The following is an 18,479-nucleotide window of genomic DNA, read 5'->3' on the forward strand; positions in this document are numbered from 1 at the left end:
CAGCAATCTGTTGAAAGACCTTCGGACGTTTTACTATATTAAAGGCACTATATAAATGCAAGCTGTGGTTGGTTAAAACTGAGTGCAATCAAATGGAAGAATATTTTTAGATGTGCAAATGGATGTCCTTGTCCATGAGTCACTGAAAGTGAATGCAGGTGCAGCAAGCCATTAGGAAGGCAAATGGTATGCTGGCCTTCATTATAAGAGGATTTGAGTACAGGAGTAAAGAAGTCTTACCCCAATTATATAGGGTAGCTGGAAATCCAAAATAACAGAAAACGCTGGAAAAACTCAGCAGGCCAGGGCAGCATCTGTGGAGAGAGAAACAGTTAGCTGAGTTTTTCCAGCATTTTCTGTTGTTATTCCCAATTATATAGGGCCTTGGTGAGACCACACCTGGAGTACTGTGTACAATTTTGGTCTCCTTACCTAAGGAAGGATATACTTGCCATAGAGGGAGTGCAACGAAGGTTCACGAGACTGATTCCTAGGTTGGCAGGACTGTCATCTGAGAAGAGATTGAGTAAACTAGGCTTGTTTTCTCTTGAATTCAGAAGAATGAGAGGGGATCTCATTGAAGCATACAAAATTATTACAGGTCTTGATAGGGTGGATGCTGGGCGAATGTTCCCCTTGGCTGGGGAGTCTAGAACCAGGGGCCACAGCCTCAGGATAAAGGGTAGGCCATTCACAGAAACATAGAAGATAGGAGCAGGAGTAGGCCATTCGGCCCCTCGAGCCTGCTCCGCCATTCAATGCGATCATGGCTGATCATCCAAATTCAGTACCCGGTCCCTGCTTTCTCCCCATACCCCTTGATCCCTTTAGCCTTAAGAAATATATCCAACTCCTCCTTGAATATATTTAATGAACTGGCCTCCACTGCCTTCTGTGGTAGAGAGTTCCACAGGTTCACCACTCTCTGGGTGAAGAAATTCCTCCTCATTTCTGTCCTAAATGGCCTACCCTTTATCCTTAGACTGTGTCCCCTGGTTCTGGACTCCCCGACCATCGGGAACATCCTTCCTGCATCTAGTCTGTCCAGTCCTGTCAGAATTTTGTAAGTTTTAATGAGATCACCTCTCATTCTTCTAAACTCCAGCGAGTACAAGCCCAATCGACCCAATCTCTCCTCATACGTCATTCCTGCCATCCCAGGTATCCGCCTGGTGAATCTTCGCTGAACTCCTTCCATGGCAAGAACATCCTTCCTCAGATAAGGCGACCAAACCTGCACACAATACTCAAGATGTGGTCTGACCAAGGCCCTGTACAACTGCAGCAAGACATCCTTGTTCCTGTACTCAAACCCTCTCGCTACGAAGGCCAACATACCATTTGCCTTCTTAACTGCCAGCTGCACCTGCATGCTTACCTTCAGCGACTGGTGCACAAGGACACCCAGGTCTTGTTGCACTTCCCCTTCTCCCAATCTATTGCCATTTAGATAATAATTTGCCTTCCTGTTTTTGCCACCAAAGTGGACAACCTCACATTTATCCACGTTATATTGCATCTGCCATGTTTCTGCCCAATCACCCAACATGTCCAAATCATCCTGGAGTTTCTCGACATCCTCCTCACAGCACACACGCCCACCCAGCTTTGTGTTGTCTGCAAATTTGGAGATATTACATCTAGTTCCCTTGTCTAGATCATTAATATATATTGTGAAGAGCTGGGGTCCAAGGACCGATCCCTGCGGTACCCCACTAGTCACTGCCTGCCACTCGGAAAAGGACCCGTTTATTCCAACTCTTTGCTTTCTGTCTGCCAACGAGTTCTCTAGCCAAGTCAATACCTTGCCTCCAATCCCATGTGCCTTAACTTTACATGCTAATCTCTTATGCGGGACCTTATCGAAGGTCTTCTGAAAGTCCAGATACACCACATCCACTGGTTCTCCCTTATCTATTTTACCAGTTACATCCTCAAAAAATTCCAGTAGATTAGTCAAGCACTATTTACCTTTTGTGAATCCATGTTGACTTTGTCCAATCCTGTCACTGTTTTTCAAGTGCTGTGCTATTACATCTTTTATAATGGACTCTAGCATTTTCCCCACTACCGATGTCAGGCTTACCGGTCTGTAATTCCCCGTTTTCTCTCTACCACCTTTTTTGAATAGTGGGGTAACATTAGCTACCCTCCAATCCATTACTATTCCAGATCCCATCAAATGTTGGAAGATGATTAGCAATGCATCTACTATTTCTAGGGCCACTTCCTTAAGTACCCTAGGATGTAGATTATCAGGCCCTGGGGATTTATCGGCCTTCAATCCCATCAATTTCCCTAACACCATTTCCCTACAAATACTGATTTCTTTCAGTTCCTCCCTTTCATCAGACCCTATATTCCCTGGCATCTCTGGGAGGTTATTTGTGTCCTCCTTTGTGAAGACAGAACCAAAATATGTATTTAGTTGGTCTGCCATTTCTTTGTTCCCCATTATAAATTCCACTGATTCTGACTGCAAGGGACCTACGCTTGACTTCACCAATCTTTTTCTCTTCACATATCTATAAAAGCTTTTACAGTCAGTTTTTATGTTCCCTGCAAGCTTACTCTCATATTCTATTTTCCCTTTCTTAATTAATCCCTTTGTCCTCCTTTGTTGAATCCAAAATTGCTCCCAATCCTCAGGATTATTGCCTTTTTTAGGCCAATTTATATGTCCTCTCCTTGGATCTTATGCTATCCCTAATTTCCCTTGTTAGCCACGGTTCAGTCACCTTTTTTGTTTTATTTTTGTGCCAAACTGGGATGAACATTTTCTGTAGTTCATCCATGTGGTCTTTGAATGTTTGCCATTGCCTATCTCATTCAGGACTGAGATGAGAAGAAATTTCTTCACACAGAGGGTGGTGAATCTTTGGAATTCTCTGCCCCAGAGGGCTGTGGAGGCTCAGTCATTGGGTATATTTAAAACAGAAGTCGATAGATTTCTGACTAGTAAAGGCATCAAGGGATATGGCGATAGGGCCGGTGAATGGAGTTGAGGCAGAAGTTCAGCCATGATCTCACTGAATGGCGGAGCAGTCTCGAAGGGCCGAATGGCCTACTCCTGCTCTTATTTCTTATGTTCTTATATTTAATTTAGATACATGTAGTGTATTACATGTCATGCATTTTGGTAGGGCCAACACAGAATACACACATCATTTACAGGGAGCAATACTGAAAGAGGTTGAGAGAGAAAAAGATGTAGGTGTTATTGTGCACAGATCACTGAAGGGTCATGACCAATGTAGAGAAACTGTAGCTAAAGCTAACAGGGTATTGGGTTGTATTAATAGAACCATTCAGTTTAAATCAAAGGACACCATTTTAACACTCTAAGGGGATGGGGCATGGGAGGTAGGAAGTGTTTAGTCATGATGCTCCGGCCAATTGGATAGCTCTTTCAAAGCATAGGTACGATTGGCTGAATGGCCACCTTTGTTGCTGTAAGATTCTTAATCTTGTATCTTCGGCCCCTCGCTCTTGACCCAACTACTTGATCAGTCAGCTTCCATCTACCCTGGTCCATCCTTTCATAATTTTAAACACTTAGGCCTAGAAATTCAGTGGGCTGTGCCACCCGTTAGCGCCTTAAGAGGGCGCTAAGTGGGTCGGAAGCCACTGGCCACTCCTCCCGCTAAATTTAGCGGGACGCTAATGGCGGCGCTAGCCGTTAGCGCTGCGCCGCTACCGATGATGTCATCGGTGTATGCAGCGCCCCGCTAACGCCCCGATCGCAATATTTAGATGCACCCCCTGCTTTAACGCTGGACGCTATTTACGACCGGCTCAGGGGGGCCTACCTGCGGCGGTGGAGGCGCTAATTAAAGGAGAGGTGCGGGGCGGCCATTTTTTTTGCTGGCCGCCTGCCAGCACCTCCCCACGCTGCCGTCCCCGGCCTCCTGAGCCCACCCCACCGCGAAGTGCCGACTGCGTTCCAAGAGCCCGGCACTTCTCCTCGGTGCCGGGCTCTTTTGCCGGCACTCGCAATCCTCGATTGCGCTGCACAAGGCCCCTCCCCTTTAAGAAGGGGAGGAAGGCCTGCAGTACCGCAGCGCACACTGCGGCACGTTGCGCAGCAATATTCAGCTGCCGCGCCCCAAGAGGGATGCGGGGGCGCCTCCAGTAGCGCTGCGCTTCCCTCTGGGGCGCGCAAACTGAATTTCCGGTGGGCGGCCGCGACTGCTTCCGGGGCGCTACTTTTATCGCCCTGGCGAGGCTGGCGCCCCATACGGGGCTATAGTGAATTTCTAGCCCTTAGAGTCATAACGGCACAGAAGGAGGCCATTCGGCCCATCAAGCCCGTGCCGGCTCTCTGTAAAGCAATCCAGTCAGTCCCATTCCCCTGCTCTATCCCCATAGCCCTGCAAGTTTATTTCCCTCAAGTGCCTATCCAGTCTCCCCTTGAAAACATTGAGTGTGTCCGCTTCCACCACTTCCGTCAGCAGTGAGTTCCAGGTCCTCACCACTCACTGCGTAAAAAAGTTTTCCCTCACGTCCCCCCTGTATCTCTTGCCCAAAACCCTAAATCTGTGTCCCCTAGGCCTTGTACCATCAACTAGTGGGAACAGTCTTTCCCCGTCTAGCCTATCCAAACCCGTCATAATCTTGTACACCTCTATCAAATCACCCCTCAACCTCCTTTGCTCTAATGAAAACAAATCCAGCTTCTCTAACCTGTCCTTGTAGGTAAGATCCCCCATCCCCGGAACCATTCTGGTAAATCTCCTCTGCACCCTCTCAAGTGCCTTCACATCCTTCCTAAAGTGTGGTGACCAGAACTGGACGCAATACTCCAGTTGTGGCCTAACCAGCGCTTTATAAAGGTTCAGCATGACTTCTCTACTTTTGTACTCAATACCTCTATTTATGAAGCCCAAGATCCCATGTGCTTTGCTAACCACTCTCTCAATATGTCCCGCCACCTTCAGGGACCTATGCACATTAACTCCCAGGTCCCTCTGTCCCTGCACACTCTTTAAAACTGCGCCATTAAGTGTGTATTACCTCTCCCTGTTCCTTCTGCCAAAATGCATCACCTCGCACTTCTCTGTATTAAATTCCACCTGCCACTTGTCTGCCCATTCTGCTAGCCTTTCTATGTCCTGTTGCAGTCGATTGGCATCATCACTGTTTGCCACACCCTCAAGTTTGGTGTCATCGGCAAATTTAGAAATTCTACTCTGTATTCCAATATCCAGGTCAATATAGGCACCACTGTCGGCTATCCTCCAATCTGAAAAACAGCCATTTACCACAACTTGCTGTTTTCTGTCCTTAAGCCAATTCCTTATTCAAGCTGCCACTGACCCACCTATTCCATGAGCCTCAATTTTGTTAACCAGCCTTCTATGTGGTACTTTGTCAAATGCCTTCCGAAAATCATGTTGACCAATAATTTGTGTTCTAACAAAAAATTTTTTTTTCAAGTCTTTCTCCATCATTACGCCAGTCTTTGGACTATTTTATATTATAATACAACCCATGTTCATGCATCATTCACATTCCAAGACAATCTATCATTGATCAAAAAGCAAAACAACTGCAGATGGGGAAAATCATAAACAAAAAACAGAAAATGCTGGAAACACTCAGCAGGTCAGGCAGCATCTGAGAAGTTGGGCCCTTGATCAGAACTTCATAATTGACGGTGAATACTACCATAAAAGATTCCGGCAGCATCCACTTGCATGTTGGGAGGAGAATTTCCAGAGTTCTGCCGTACTCCTGATGTAACTTTGGCAGAGAACGGCAGAACTTCTAGGGAAATGGCAATTTTTAGCCATTTCCCGAGGGGGGGGTGGAGCCCCCCCCCCAACTTTCGCAAAGTTACAGTGTGAGATTGGGAGAATCCCTGCTGTATTCTTGCACTGTTGTTTTGGGAGGCACAGTAACAATCAGCATTTCAGCAATCTCTTTCTGATTGCAAGAAAAAGATGTCTACAACTAAAGAAAGAAGGTAGCTACTGTCAGCAACACTAACCTTAAGCCTGGAGGAATTAACATTAACAATGGGGATGGGAGATAGTGATGGACTTGGATCGGACAGAAGCATCAAAGGCGGAGGGCCAGTGAGCTTTTCAGCAGGTTAATGAGTGGAAACCCAGAGAAGAATTGGAAGTTTTAGAGGATGTTGGAAATTGGAGTGAGGGATAATTTTTGCAGTCAGACCGTGACCCAACCTGTGCATGGTCCACTCCAGGTACAACTGATTTGAAATCGCACAATACTGGTAACCCTGCACTGTTCACATCACATGGTTATAGAATGTTCTATAGCTTACTCTTCACTGACCATCAGTTATGGCACTGCATCCAGGCCTGCTGTTCTATTGTTACTTGTAGAAATTCTGCCTATTGTACCAATCATTTTCATCAAAACATTCCAAGTCAACCGTGACTCTGCTCGTAACTTCTGTTTGTTGGTGAGCAGAGTGCTAAATGTAACTTTGGTGAAAATAAGTAATCAAATACTATCTTTGTGTCCCTCCAGCAGTCTTGATCACGTGAAGCTGCTTTTCCACCTCTCTCTCATCATGTTGTTTAAGTTGTTAGTTCTCCTAAAAAGAAAGCTGACCTTTTGGGCTCGCCTTTCGCCTGATTCTAATTTTGATCTCGACAAGAAACCATTCTATTCTACTATTATGACGACCAAGTTTTAGCTCTTACCATACCTGTTAGAACCTCCATTCTCAACTCCAATAAGATCTCTGGTTCTGCTGTGATTCCTTCTATGGTTCTGAGGATGAGAGAGTCCGAACCTAATGGCAGCAATTCAGTATTTCCTATTCCAAGTTCACCTTTCATAGGATTACATACATACATTGGATATACAGCACAGAAACAGGCCATTCGGCTCAACCAGTCCATGCCGGCATTTAGGCTCCACTTGAGCCTCCTCCGTCTTTCCTCATCTAAATTGTAGGGGTTCGCAAAATTCCCCTATTTTCCCCTGAAGATTGAAAATACTGTTCCACATCGTGGATGAAGGATTATATGTTTTGAATTGCCTCTGGGTAGGACAGTGTTTTTTTTTAAAAACATACCCAGAATCGTGAAAAGCTGCGTTGGACAGAGCAGCACTTGGGCAACATCAGGATCTAAGACATTACATTTTTATTAAAATGGTACCTCTGAGTTTCGAACTGTATATTTCAAGAGGTTTGAAAATGGCCACAGAAAGCATTGGCCAAGAACAAAGGGGCTTAAAAGAGCAGCTAGCAGCTTGTAATGTGTCTGTGTGAAAGACCTGTCAATCAAACCAGGGAGTTTCCCTCTCAGAAGCACTTGAAGTTGCTTATTGACATAAGGGATTAACTATTTGAGACTAACCACAAGGACAATCGATTGAAACTGTTTCTGTTTACACAGCAATTCAGCCATTCAAAGCACTCACAGACAATGAGATACTGAATCCATGGAACGGATTTTTTAAGGGAACAGTTTAAGCATTGAATGGGTTTGAATCACCCATCATTCTGGACAATAGGGCAGTTGCATTTCCTTTTGTTTTAGCCCAGGTAAGCTCCGGATGTGGGCGGGAACATTTCGGCCCCACAGTGCAGACACATTAACCCATTCCAACCACTTTGAATCAACCAATCACAGCGTTTCTCTTGTGTATTGGAACTTTGGGCGCAAATTTTGCAGACAGACTCTTCCAGGTATAAAGATAGCTCCTGAGAAGCTATCTCTCTCTTAGCTCTTACTTCGCTGGACCACAGGTGAGCAGGGTTTCTGACTCCTCAGCAAGGCAACCTAGTTAGGGGGTGGTAATTAAGGGGGTATTGCTAAGATTGTTAAATCAACATTGACTACCCCCCCTCAATTTGGTATCATCCGCTAATTTAGAAATTGTGTTTTTGATTCCAAAGTCTAAATCGTTAATGTAAATTGTGAACAGCACTGGTCCCAGCACTGATCCTTGTGGAACACCACTACCCACCTTCTGCCACTGTGAATAGCTACCCTTTACTCCCACTCTCTGCTTTCTGTCTTGAAGCCAGCCAGCAATCCATTCTGCTACTTGTCCCCTGACTCCGCATTCTCTGGCCATATTCATTAGTCTATTATGGGGTACCTTATCGAAGGCCTTTTGAAAATCTAGATAAATTACATCTACTGCATTACCATTGTCTACTCTCTCTATTACCTCTTCAAAAAATTCAATGAGGTTGGTCAAGCAAGATTTTTCCTTTTGAAATCCATGCTGACTATTCATTATTATACTTTTTGTTTCTAGATGTTCTTCTATTTTCTCCTTTAGTAGGGATTCCATTATTTTTCCTACCACTGATGTTAAGCTGACTGGTCTATAATTCCCTGGACATGTTCTATCTCCCTTCTTAAATATAGGTATTAGATCTCTGGCACTACACCTTTTTCTAATGAATTATATGTGTAGTAATGCCTCTGCTATCTCTTCCCTAGATTCTTTTAAAATGCGTGGATACAATCCATCCGGACCAGGGGTTTTATCCTCTTTTGAGTTTGATTAGTTTATTTAATATATCCCCTTTTTATTTTAAATGCACTTATCCCATTATTCATCTCATCATCCAATGTCATGTCCACCTGTTCTACCTCCCTGGTAAATACCGAAGCGAAATAATGATTTAATATTTCTGCCATCTCCCTATTGTTACCTGTGGTATTGTCCTGTCTATCCCTTAATGGCCCTATCCCAACCTTCCTTTTTTATTGATGTGCCTGTAAAATATTTTACTATTTTGTTTTATGTTCATTGATAATTTAATTTCATAGTTCCTCTTTGCCTTCCTTTTTTTGACTTCTCTCCTAATCCCTTCGTATTCTCTCTTATCATGCACTCCTCTGCTGTCTCTGTCCTTAATGTATGCCTCTTTTCTTACCCTCAATTGTTCCCTTATGTCTTTATTCATCCCTGGAGTCTCATTAGTGTTCCTTCCTAGAAATTTGCTTGTGTTTATCCTAAACCCAAGTAAGGCAATCTCTTTTACCCTTCCCACTACTGCCTTATTATCCTAATGTCTGTATTTTCTAAAGTTATAGAAGCTGCTGCTAACTCTCAAATTATCCATCACCATGAAAGTTTGTATTTGGTTTTCGGCGTGGCTGTTCAATTGGAGATTCTTGTCAATGTTATGCATCTCTAAAACTATGCTCTTGAACACTTTGATGAATCATTTGCCATTTCCCTGAACATCTCCAATGCATTTGACAGTGTTTGGAACTGTTCTCTTTCAAACAAATGATCATTATATCTATAATTGAGACATTATACCCATCAGGAAAGATTGAACAGGCTGGGGTTCTTTTCTCTAGAAAAGAGAAGGCTGAGGGATGACCTAATAGAGGTCTTTAAAATTATGAAACAGTTTGATAGGGTAGAGGTAGAGAAGATGTTTCTACTTATGGCGGAGACCAAAAATAGGGGCCATAAATATGATAGTCACGAATAAGTCCAATAGGGAATTCAGAGAAACTTCTTTACTCAGAGCGTGGTTAGAATGTGGAACTCGCTACCACAAGGAGTAGTTAAATAGCATAGATGCATTTAAGGGGAAGCTAGATAAACACATGAGGGAGAAAGGAATAGAAGGATATGCTGATGACAGTTACATGAAGAGGGGTGGGAGGAGGCTCGTGTGGAGCATAAACATCAGCATAGACCAGTTAGGCCGCATGGCCTGCTTCTGTGCCGTACATTCTATGTTATGAGATAAGACCGATTATGACATTGTCAGGAATCTGAAGTTATGAGGAAAGACTGGAGCAATTTGAGCTTTTCATCCTTGAAAGGAGGCATCTGAGAGGTGATCTTATAAAAGTAAATGAGTAGTTAAGAAAATGTAAAAATGTAAATCTAGAATAGAGCAGGACAAAGGGACACACATAGTAATGCCAACTCACGCGAATTAATCGCAAGACACGTGATTTTTAATTAAAATTTACCCCAACTCTGAAAAGTAATTATTTTTTTTCCTACTTTATTCATTTCTGCTGCCTCAGCTCCAGCAAAAGAAACAATCTCCAGCCTGCCGCCTACCACCCCACCCCCTAGACTTCTGGTGGAACCATGTCATCCATCCCTGTCAATCATTGAGATAACAAATGTGATCAGAGTGAGGACAGTCGTAAGACTGGTGCATGCGTAGTCGGAAATCACGGATTGTTACCGGAAGTGGCGGTAAATGATTTGATATCATTATTACCCAATAGACAATTGCGTTGTCAATAAAAGGGAGGTCAGAATTCAAAAGTGACATCACAGCCAAGCTGGTAGGTCATTGGCTGGTTGGTGAGTACTTTTCCTTCCCTTTTAAACCTTTATAAGTTGGTAAGTTCAATTAAATAGAGGTGTGATATTCATCATCTAGAATCGGGGCAGAGGGTATTTAAAAATAATAATAATAAATTTAATTAATTACATAGAATGGCAGAGCAGGTGATGTGTTACTGCTGCAATATGTGGGAGCTGGTGGACACCATTGATGTTCACGGTGATCACATTTGCAGTAAGTGTTGGCTGCTCGAGGAACTCCGGCTCCGTGTTGATGAGCTGGAGTCCGAGCTTCAAACACTGCGACACATCAGGGAGGGGGAGAGTTACCTGGACTCTGTGTTCCAGGAAGTACTCACACCAATTAGATTAACTAATTCAGATGTATTCCATGGTCAGGGACAGGAGGGTGTGACTATGAGTGAGGCAGGTACGGAGATCCAGGAGGTAGTGTTGGAGGAGCCGCAGCCCTTGCTCTTGTCCAACAGGTTCAAGGCTCTTACTCCCTGTGAGAACAGGAACAGGGACTGCAGGGAGGATGAGCAACCTGGCCACAGCACCGTGGAACGAGGGGCCATTCAAGTGGGGGGAGTAAAAAGAAATGTTGTAGTGGTAGGGGATAGTATCATTAGGGGGATAGATAGGGTTCTTTGCAGCCGAGAGCGAGAGTCCCGAAGGTTGTGTTGCCTGCCTGGTGCCAGGGTTAAGGACATCTCCTCTGGGCTGGAGAGAAACTTGGAGTGGGAGGGGGAGGATCCAGTTGTCGTGCTCCATGTTGGTACCAACGACATAGATAGGACAAGGAAAGAGGTTCTGCTGAGGGAGTATGAGCAGCTAGGGGCCAAATTAAAAAGCAGAACCACAAGGGTAATAATCTCTGGATTACTACCTGAGCCACGAGCAAATTTGGCTAGGGTAAATAAAATCAGAGAGTTAAATGCGTGGCTCAAAGACTGGTGTGGGAGAAATGGGTTTTGCTTCTTGGGACACTGGCACCAGTATTGGGACGGGAGAGAGCTGTTCCGTTGGGACGGAATTCACTGACCAGTGCTGGGACTAGAATCCTGGCGAATCGAATAACTGGGGCTGTAGAGAGGGCTTTAAACTAATTAGTGGGGGGGGAGGTTTCAAGAGAGCAAAAAATAAAAATGTCAGCGGAGAAGGCAATAGAGCAAGGTAGCAGTGGGGGAATTAAAAACCAGAGCGTGTCAGGAAGGGACAGAATGTATAAAGATAAAGGTAGAGTAGTAAAGGGGGTAAAAGCAGGAATAAATTGTCACAAAACATATTTAAAAGTTCTTTATCTGAATGCACGCAGCATTCGTAACAAAATAGACGAGTTGACGGTACAAATAACTACACATGGGTATGATCTGGTGGCCATTACAGAAACATGGCTGCAAGGTGACCATGACTGGGAACTAAACATCCAGGGGTATTTGACAATTAGGAAGGACAGACTGGAAGGAAAGGGAGGTGGGGTGGCTATGTTAATAAAGGATGGAATCACTGCAATAGTGAGAAATGATATTGGGTCAAAGGATCAGGATAGTGAAACAGTTTGGGTGGAGATAAGGAATAATAAGGGGAAAAAGTCATTAGTGGACGTAGTCTATAGGCCTCCTAACAGTTGTAACTCTGTTGGTTGGAGTATAAATCAGGAAATAGTTGGGGCTTGTAATAAGGGAACAGCTATAATCATGGGGGATTTTAACTTTCATATTGAATGGACAAATCAAATTGGGCAGGACTGCCTTGAGGAAGAGTTCATAGAGTGCATTAGGGACGGGTTCCTTGAGCAGTATGTAACTGAACCAACCAGGGGGCAGGCAATCTTAGATCTGGTCCTGTGTAATGAGACAGGATTAATAAAAAATGTCCTAGTAAAGGATCCCCTTGGATCAAGAGTTTCTACAGTTATATAAAAAGCAAAAGGGTGGCTAAAGTGAATGTTGGTCCCTTAGAGGACGAGACCGGGAAATTAGTGGTGGGGAACATGGAGATGGCAGAAACGCTGAACAAATATTTTGTATTGTAGCGGTACCACCGGGTGTCCCTTACCTATTATACATAATTCCCTTTAACTATGTTTGTACATACAGTTCACCTGTACGGGGCATTGCCCCTTTAAGGACGCGAGCCGGCCCAGCTCGGCCTTCCACTCCCGCGATGGCCACCGGCCCGGTTCGGCCTCCCGCTACTGCGCCGGCCGCCAGCCCGGTTTGGCTTCCTGCTCCCGCGACGGCCCGTTTCGGCCTCTCGCTCCCGCGACGGCTGCCGGCCCGGTTCGGCCTCCCGCTCCCGACTTCGGCCGCAACGGCCAGCTGCAGTGCCGGGTAAATGCGCTGACGTCATCATGCACATCACGTGACCGCCCTAAGCGCGGGCAAACGCGATGATGTCACGACGCAAGTCACGTGACGCCCCAAGCGCGGGAAACGCGAGCAACGCGATGACGTCACGACGCAAACGCGATGACGTCATCGCACAAACCTCCGGACTGCCTAGTCAATCCTCGTGGCGTCCCCACTGGGGAAAGACCTGTTCCACGGCTCTCCTGCATCGATCTACGTTGTTTGTTGTATTTCGTCAAATCCTTCATTAAAAACTTATTGGATTGTTTCTCCTGAGTCGACCTCAGTGATTTGGTTAGGAATACAGCTATTCCTACATTGGTGACCCCGTATCCGTGAACGTTTTTCGCGGAAGAAACGTACAGCCTGAACCTCGTCTTCACAGAAGACGACCGACGTGCACAGCCGAATTCGCCCAACACCTACATTGGTGACCCTGTCTCCGTGAACGTTTTTCACAGAAGCAGCGCATAGCCTGAACCCCGTCTCTGTGAACGCTTTCGCAGAAGAAGAGCACGGCGAACAACAACCGACGAACACCAATTCCTACATTGGCGACCCCGTCTTTGCGAACGTATTCGCAAAGGAAGCACAACCTGGAGGCGATCCCGTTTTTCATGAACGAAATGCAGCCGGACTCCGATTTTTGTGAACGATTTTAACAAAAGAAGCACGTCATGGAAGCATCAGCCGTTTCGCTGTCGCTACCGCAATTCAAGGAGCAGCAACCGCCCTTGTGCTTTCTTCAGGTAGAAGCCCCGTTCACCAAGAACATCAATGCAGCGCGGACCAACGTGGTCTCCGTATTCGTTAGCTCTACCGCCTTATGGATCGTCCGCCTCCACGACAGCTCCCAACACAACAGCAAGTATGAATCCTCCAAGCGCGGGTTCTGCAGGTTTTCGGGTCCTCAAGATCGGAGCGCGCCCCCGCGGAGATGCCACGAGGACTCGCTCCTCACGAACCATGAGGACCCATCCCTCATGAACCACGAGGACCCATCCCTCGCAATCCACGAGGACCCATCCCTCGTGAAACACGAAGACTCATTCCCCGCCGACGACGCACCAGCCCGTCAGCCTGCTGGTTGTGTTTTCTACCACTCTTTTCGGCACGAAAGCGAAGCGTTGTTGCCCTCCTGGCAGTTTTCTACTTAAATCAACAACTCGAAGCGTTGCCGCCCTCCTGGCAGCGTTCCCCCTAAAGCAACAACAACTCGCAGCGTTACCGCCCTCGCTACAGTTTTCCCCTCGACAAAAGCAACCATCTACTGACGCTGCGACCATCGACGACGGGTCCAACGGGCATTCCGCGGCCACGATTGGCTACGCGAAAGTTGCTGTCTTCACCGATCACTGATCAACGCAGCAACGGTTCACTCTTTTTTGTGTTACCGTTTTAGCACTACGGCACGCACCGTCCCGTGCGTTCCAGACTGCCGAAGAGTTCGCTCACCTGTCGGCGAGTTCACAGAACTCGCCCGCCAGGTCCTCCTGGATCGCCCGTTCGGCGTTCCTACAGATTTCGTCAGACTAGGGACTTTTTCCAACATCAACAGAGCCATGGTCCGCGTATGCCCAATCTGCCAGTCAGCTGTTTCGCCCCGGCACCCGCTTTGAACCACGGGCTGCAGAGGTCACACGTCGCCACGGTCTTTCGCATGGCTGAATGCGTTTTGTTCGCCATGACACCACGATCCTTCGCATGGCTGGATACGTTTTATCCGCCACGACGCACGCAAGGATCCGCTCACGACCAGCACCTTTCGATCTCGCCCGCCAAGTCCGGACAGCACAGCCGCCAGGACCTTCGGACATCCATCGTCGTTACGGCAGGCCAAGCACGATCGCCCACCAGACCGCCAGCCACCCAGCAGTCTCCGTCTCGAGACTGCAGGAGTCATTCGGGCAGGCTCGTCAGACTATCGCATCTTTTGTCGTTCATTAAAGCGAATTCTGGGGGGGCGCATGTACCGGTACCACTGGGTGTCCCTTACCTATTATACATAATTCCCTTTAACTATGTTTGTACATACAGTTCACCTGTACGGGGCGTTGCCCCTTTAAGGACGTGAGCCGGCCCAGCTTGGCCTTCCACTCCCGCGACGGCCTGGTTCGGCCTCCCGCTCCCGCGACAGCTGCCGACCCGGTTTGGCCGCCTGCTCCCGCGACAGCTGCCGGCCCGTTTCGGCCTCTCGCTCCCGCGCCGGCCGCCGGCCCGTTTCGGCCTCTCGCTCCCGCGACGGCCCAGTTCGGCCTCCTGCTCCCGACTTCAGACGCAACGGTCAGCTGCAGTGCCGGGTGCCGGGTAAACGCGCTAACGTCATCACGCACATCACGTGACCGCCCTAAGCGTGGGCAAACGCGATGATGTCACGACGCAAGTCACGTGACGCCCCAAGCGCGGGGAAACGCGATGACGTCACGACGCAAACACAATGACGTCATCGCACAAACCTCCGGACTGCCTAGTCAGTCCTCATGGCGTCCCAACTGGGGAAAGACCTGTTCCACGGCTCTCCTGCATCGATCTACGTTGTTTGTTATATTTCGTCAAATCCTTCATTAAAAACTTATTGGATTGCTTCTCCTGAGTCGACCTCAGTGATTTGGTTAGGAATACACCTATTCCTACAGTATCAGTCTTTACAGTAGAGGACACTAAAAATATCCCAACACTGGATAAACAGGGGGCTATAGGGGGGAGGAGCTAAACACGATTAAAATCACTAAGGAGGTGGTACTCGGTAAGATAATGGGACTAAAGGTGGATAAATCCCCTGGACCTGATGGCTTACATCCTAGGGTCTTGAGAGAAGTAGCGGTAGGGATTGTGGATGCATTGGTGGTAATTTTCCAAAATTCCCTGGATTCAGGAAAGGTCCCAGCTGTAAAGTCCGCGCCTCAATAATACACGGACTTCGGGAGAACAGTTAACAGGTACTTTACTGAACAAGAGGCAGCTTGAAACTGAAACTACAGAAGCCTGCTAGGGCCTTTTATACAGGGGTGGTCACTGCCGGTACTGCAGTCTAAGACCAGTTATTCCCTTAAAGGTACATACACAACAATTCCTCCCCTTTTAGATAAACAGTACATAACATTCATTTAACAACTAAATAATAACTAATTACAATTACAATTTTCTCAGTAATATATACATCAACTGAAATAGTCATTTATAAGTTCAGTCTTTGAGGAGGCTTCCTGATCCGGACTGGATAGCGCCTTTCTCGAGTATCCTGTTCTGGCGGTGGAGTCAATTCTGGCTCATTGTCATTGGTTGGTTCGTCAGCTTCCAATATCCCTGCTTCTGAGGTAGACGCAATCTGTACTTCGGGCTCATTACCAGGTGCACATGCTCGTGGTACAGGTTTGGCTTGTTCCTGGGACTCTAGAATCTGGTCAGCATGGCGTCTCACGATGCTCTCTCCAACGTCCACTGTGTACATTAGTGGTCCCTGCTGTGTGCATATCGTGCCTGGCTGCCATTTTTCTGTTCGGTAGTCGCGGGCCAAGACTGGTTGCCCTATCTTGAAGCTCCTGGTTGGCTTCTCATTTATGTGCTGGAACTGCTTATCCTCAACATCTCGTCTTATGTTTGGTTTGAGCAAATCCAAGCGACATCTTAGTCTCCGGTTGAAAAACAGTACGGCTGGAGTTTGGTTGGTTGGCTCGTAGCCCATATTCCTGCAATCTCGTGAGCACCTGTTCCAGGTTGGCAAGGTGTTCATTGTCATTTTCGCCCGTAACCAGGATGTCGTCCAAATAACACTGGGTCCCCGGGATCCCTTGCAGGACTTGTTCCATTGCCCTCTGCCACATAGCCGGGACCGATGCTACCCCAAATACCAGTCGATTGTACTGGTAAAGGCCTTTGTGAGTGTTTATCGTGAGGTATTTCCTAGATGCTTCTTCCACCTCCATTTGTAGATACGCTTGAGCCAGGTCAATCTTTGTAAAACGTTTCCCTCCAGATAGTGAGGCGAAAATATCTTCTATCCGCGGAAGCGGATACTGTACTGTATGCAGGACTGGGTTCACAGTCACCTTGAAGTCCCCACAGATGCGAACCTTCCTTGGCTCCCCAGGCATGCTGCTCAATGCTTTCTTCATTACAGGAACGATGGGTGTGGCCCACTCGCTCCAGTCCACCTTATGACAGCACCCCCGAACGCTCCAGACTCTCCAGTTCAGCTTCCACAGCTGGGCGTATCGCATATGGCACCGGTCTGGCCTTGAAAAATTTTGGGGTTGCGTTATCCTCAATCTTTATGGTTGCCTTTACTCCTTTTAGAGTCCCAAGTTCTTGTTGGAACACCTCTTCTGCGTCAGATAGAATTTGTGTCAGACGTCCAGGTGCGACGTCATCATCTTTTTTGTCAGTCACAGTTAGTGCCAGAATGGAATGCCAATCCAATTGTAGTCTTCGGATCCATTCATGTCCCAATAATGGTGGTCCTCCATCTCGTAGTATATACATGTATAGTTTCTGTGTTTCTTTTCCGTTATATTCAACTGGCACCCTTATTTTTCCTCTGGGGTAGACCTTTTGCCCCGTGTATGTCTTCAATACAATGGACGTGTCCTTTAAGGGTATGTGTGAGAATAGCCACTCATAGTCTCGTCGATTCATGACAGTTAGGGCTGATCCTGTGTCCAATTCCATCTTCACTGGGGACCCTGCTATCATGAGGGTGACCCAAATGGTTTGGTGATCTTCTTTTGCGATCACGTTGTGTAACTTTAAACAACTTAGTCGCCTGCTCCCGGAGTCCTTATCACTCTCCTGATCTTCTGAACTACTATCTGTCAGTTTCTTTACTTTCCTGTACTGTTCCTTAGTAGTTCTTGTCGTGTTGGTCTTCTTTCCCGACCTGCAGACTCTTGTTATATGTCCCATTTTCCCGCATTGCCTGCATATTTTGTCTTTAAACCAGCAGTCCTTCTGCTCATGGGTTGTTCTGCCGCAGCGATAGCACTTTTCGGCTCCATACGCCATTTCGTTAGCGCTGTATTCTTGTGGTTTCTGTTGTATTTCCGCAGCTCCCCGTGCTGCTGCTTCGTAGGATACTGCCACGCTGAAAGCCTGTTCTAGCGTCAGGTCCTTTTTTGAAAGTAGTCGTTTCTGGGTTCCTTCACTCTGGAGCCCGCAGACAAACTTATCCCGTAAGGTGTCTGCCAGTCTTGCTCCGAACTGGCAGTGCTTTGATAACTTGCGTAGTTCCGTAAGATAGTCAGCATTGCTCTCTTTGTGCTGGTTTCTTTTATGGAACTTGAATCTTTCTGCTATCAGCAGTGGTGTAGGGCTTAGGTGTTCCTGTAAGATATGAACAATCTCCTCAAAACTTTTCTCCATTGGTTTAGCTGGGGTAATTAAATTCCGCAATAGGCCGTACGTACTCGCACCCATCAGATTTAATAATACCGACGCCCTCTTTCCATCAGCCACCTCATTTGCCTTGCAGTACACTTCGATTCTTTCCACATACGTGGTCCAGTCTTCTACCTCGTTGTCGAAAGCAGTGATACTGCCACTTTTCGGCATCTTGGGCGATTTAAAATGGCGCCTCCCGCGCTTTTGCTTCTTCCCCAATGGAATAAAATGGCGCCTCCCGCGCTTTTGCTTCTTCCCCAACGGGATAAAATGGCGCCTCCCGCGCTTTTGCTTCTTCCCCTTACTGCCACGCTGCTCCTAGCGTTCTACGGGGTAATGGCGGCGACCCGCAGCTTCGGCACGTCTCGCTTTCCTTCCCCCCCCCCGTTTAGTTTCTCTCCGCTGTCCTGTTCTCGAGCACTGACCGCGCCCTGTGCGCTCCACCCTCTCTCTCTTGTTTTCTTTTCCCGGCGATGCTGCGCG

At 46.9% G+C, this 18,479-nt stretch overlaps 1 protein-coding gene across 1 annotated transcript in view; it reads left to right on the forward strand.

Moving 5' to 3' along the window:
• The window catches only part of c13h19orf44 (chromosome 13 C19orf44 homolog), a 110,296-nt gene that overhangs the window by 20,253 nt on the left and 71,564 nt on the right, over nucleotides 1-18,479 (forward strand). The window lies entirely within an intron of this gene.

This window comes from Somniosus microcephalus, chromosome 13 (assembly GCF_052327205.1).
Source record: "Somniosus microcephalus isolate GS21.2 chromosome 13, FLI_Smic_1.0, whole genome shotgun sequence".
NCBI lineage: Eukaryota > Metazoa > Chordata > Chondrichthyes > Squaliformes > Somniosidae > Somniosus > Somniosus microcephalus.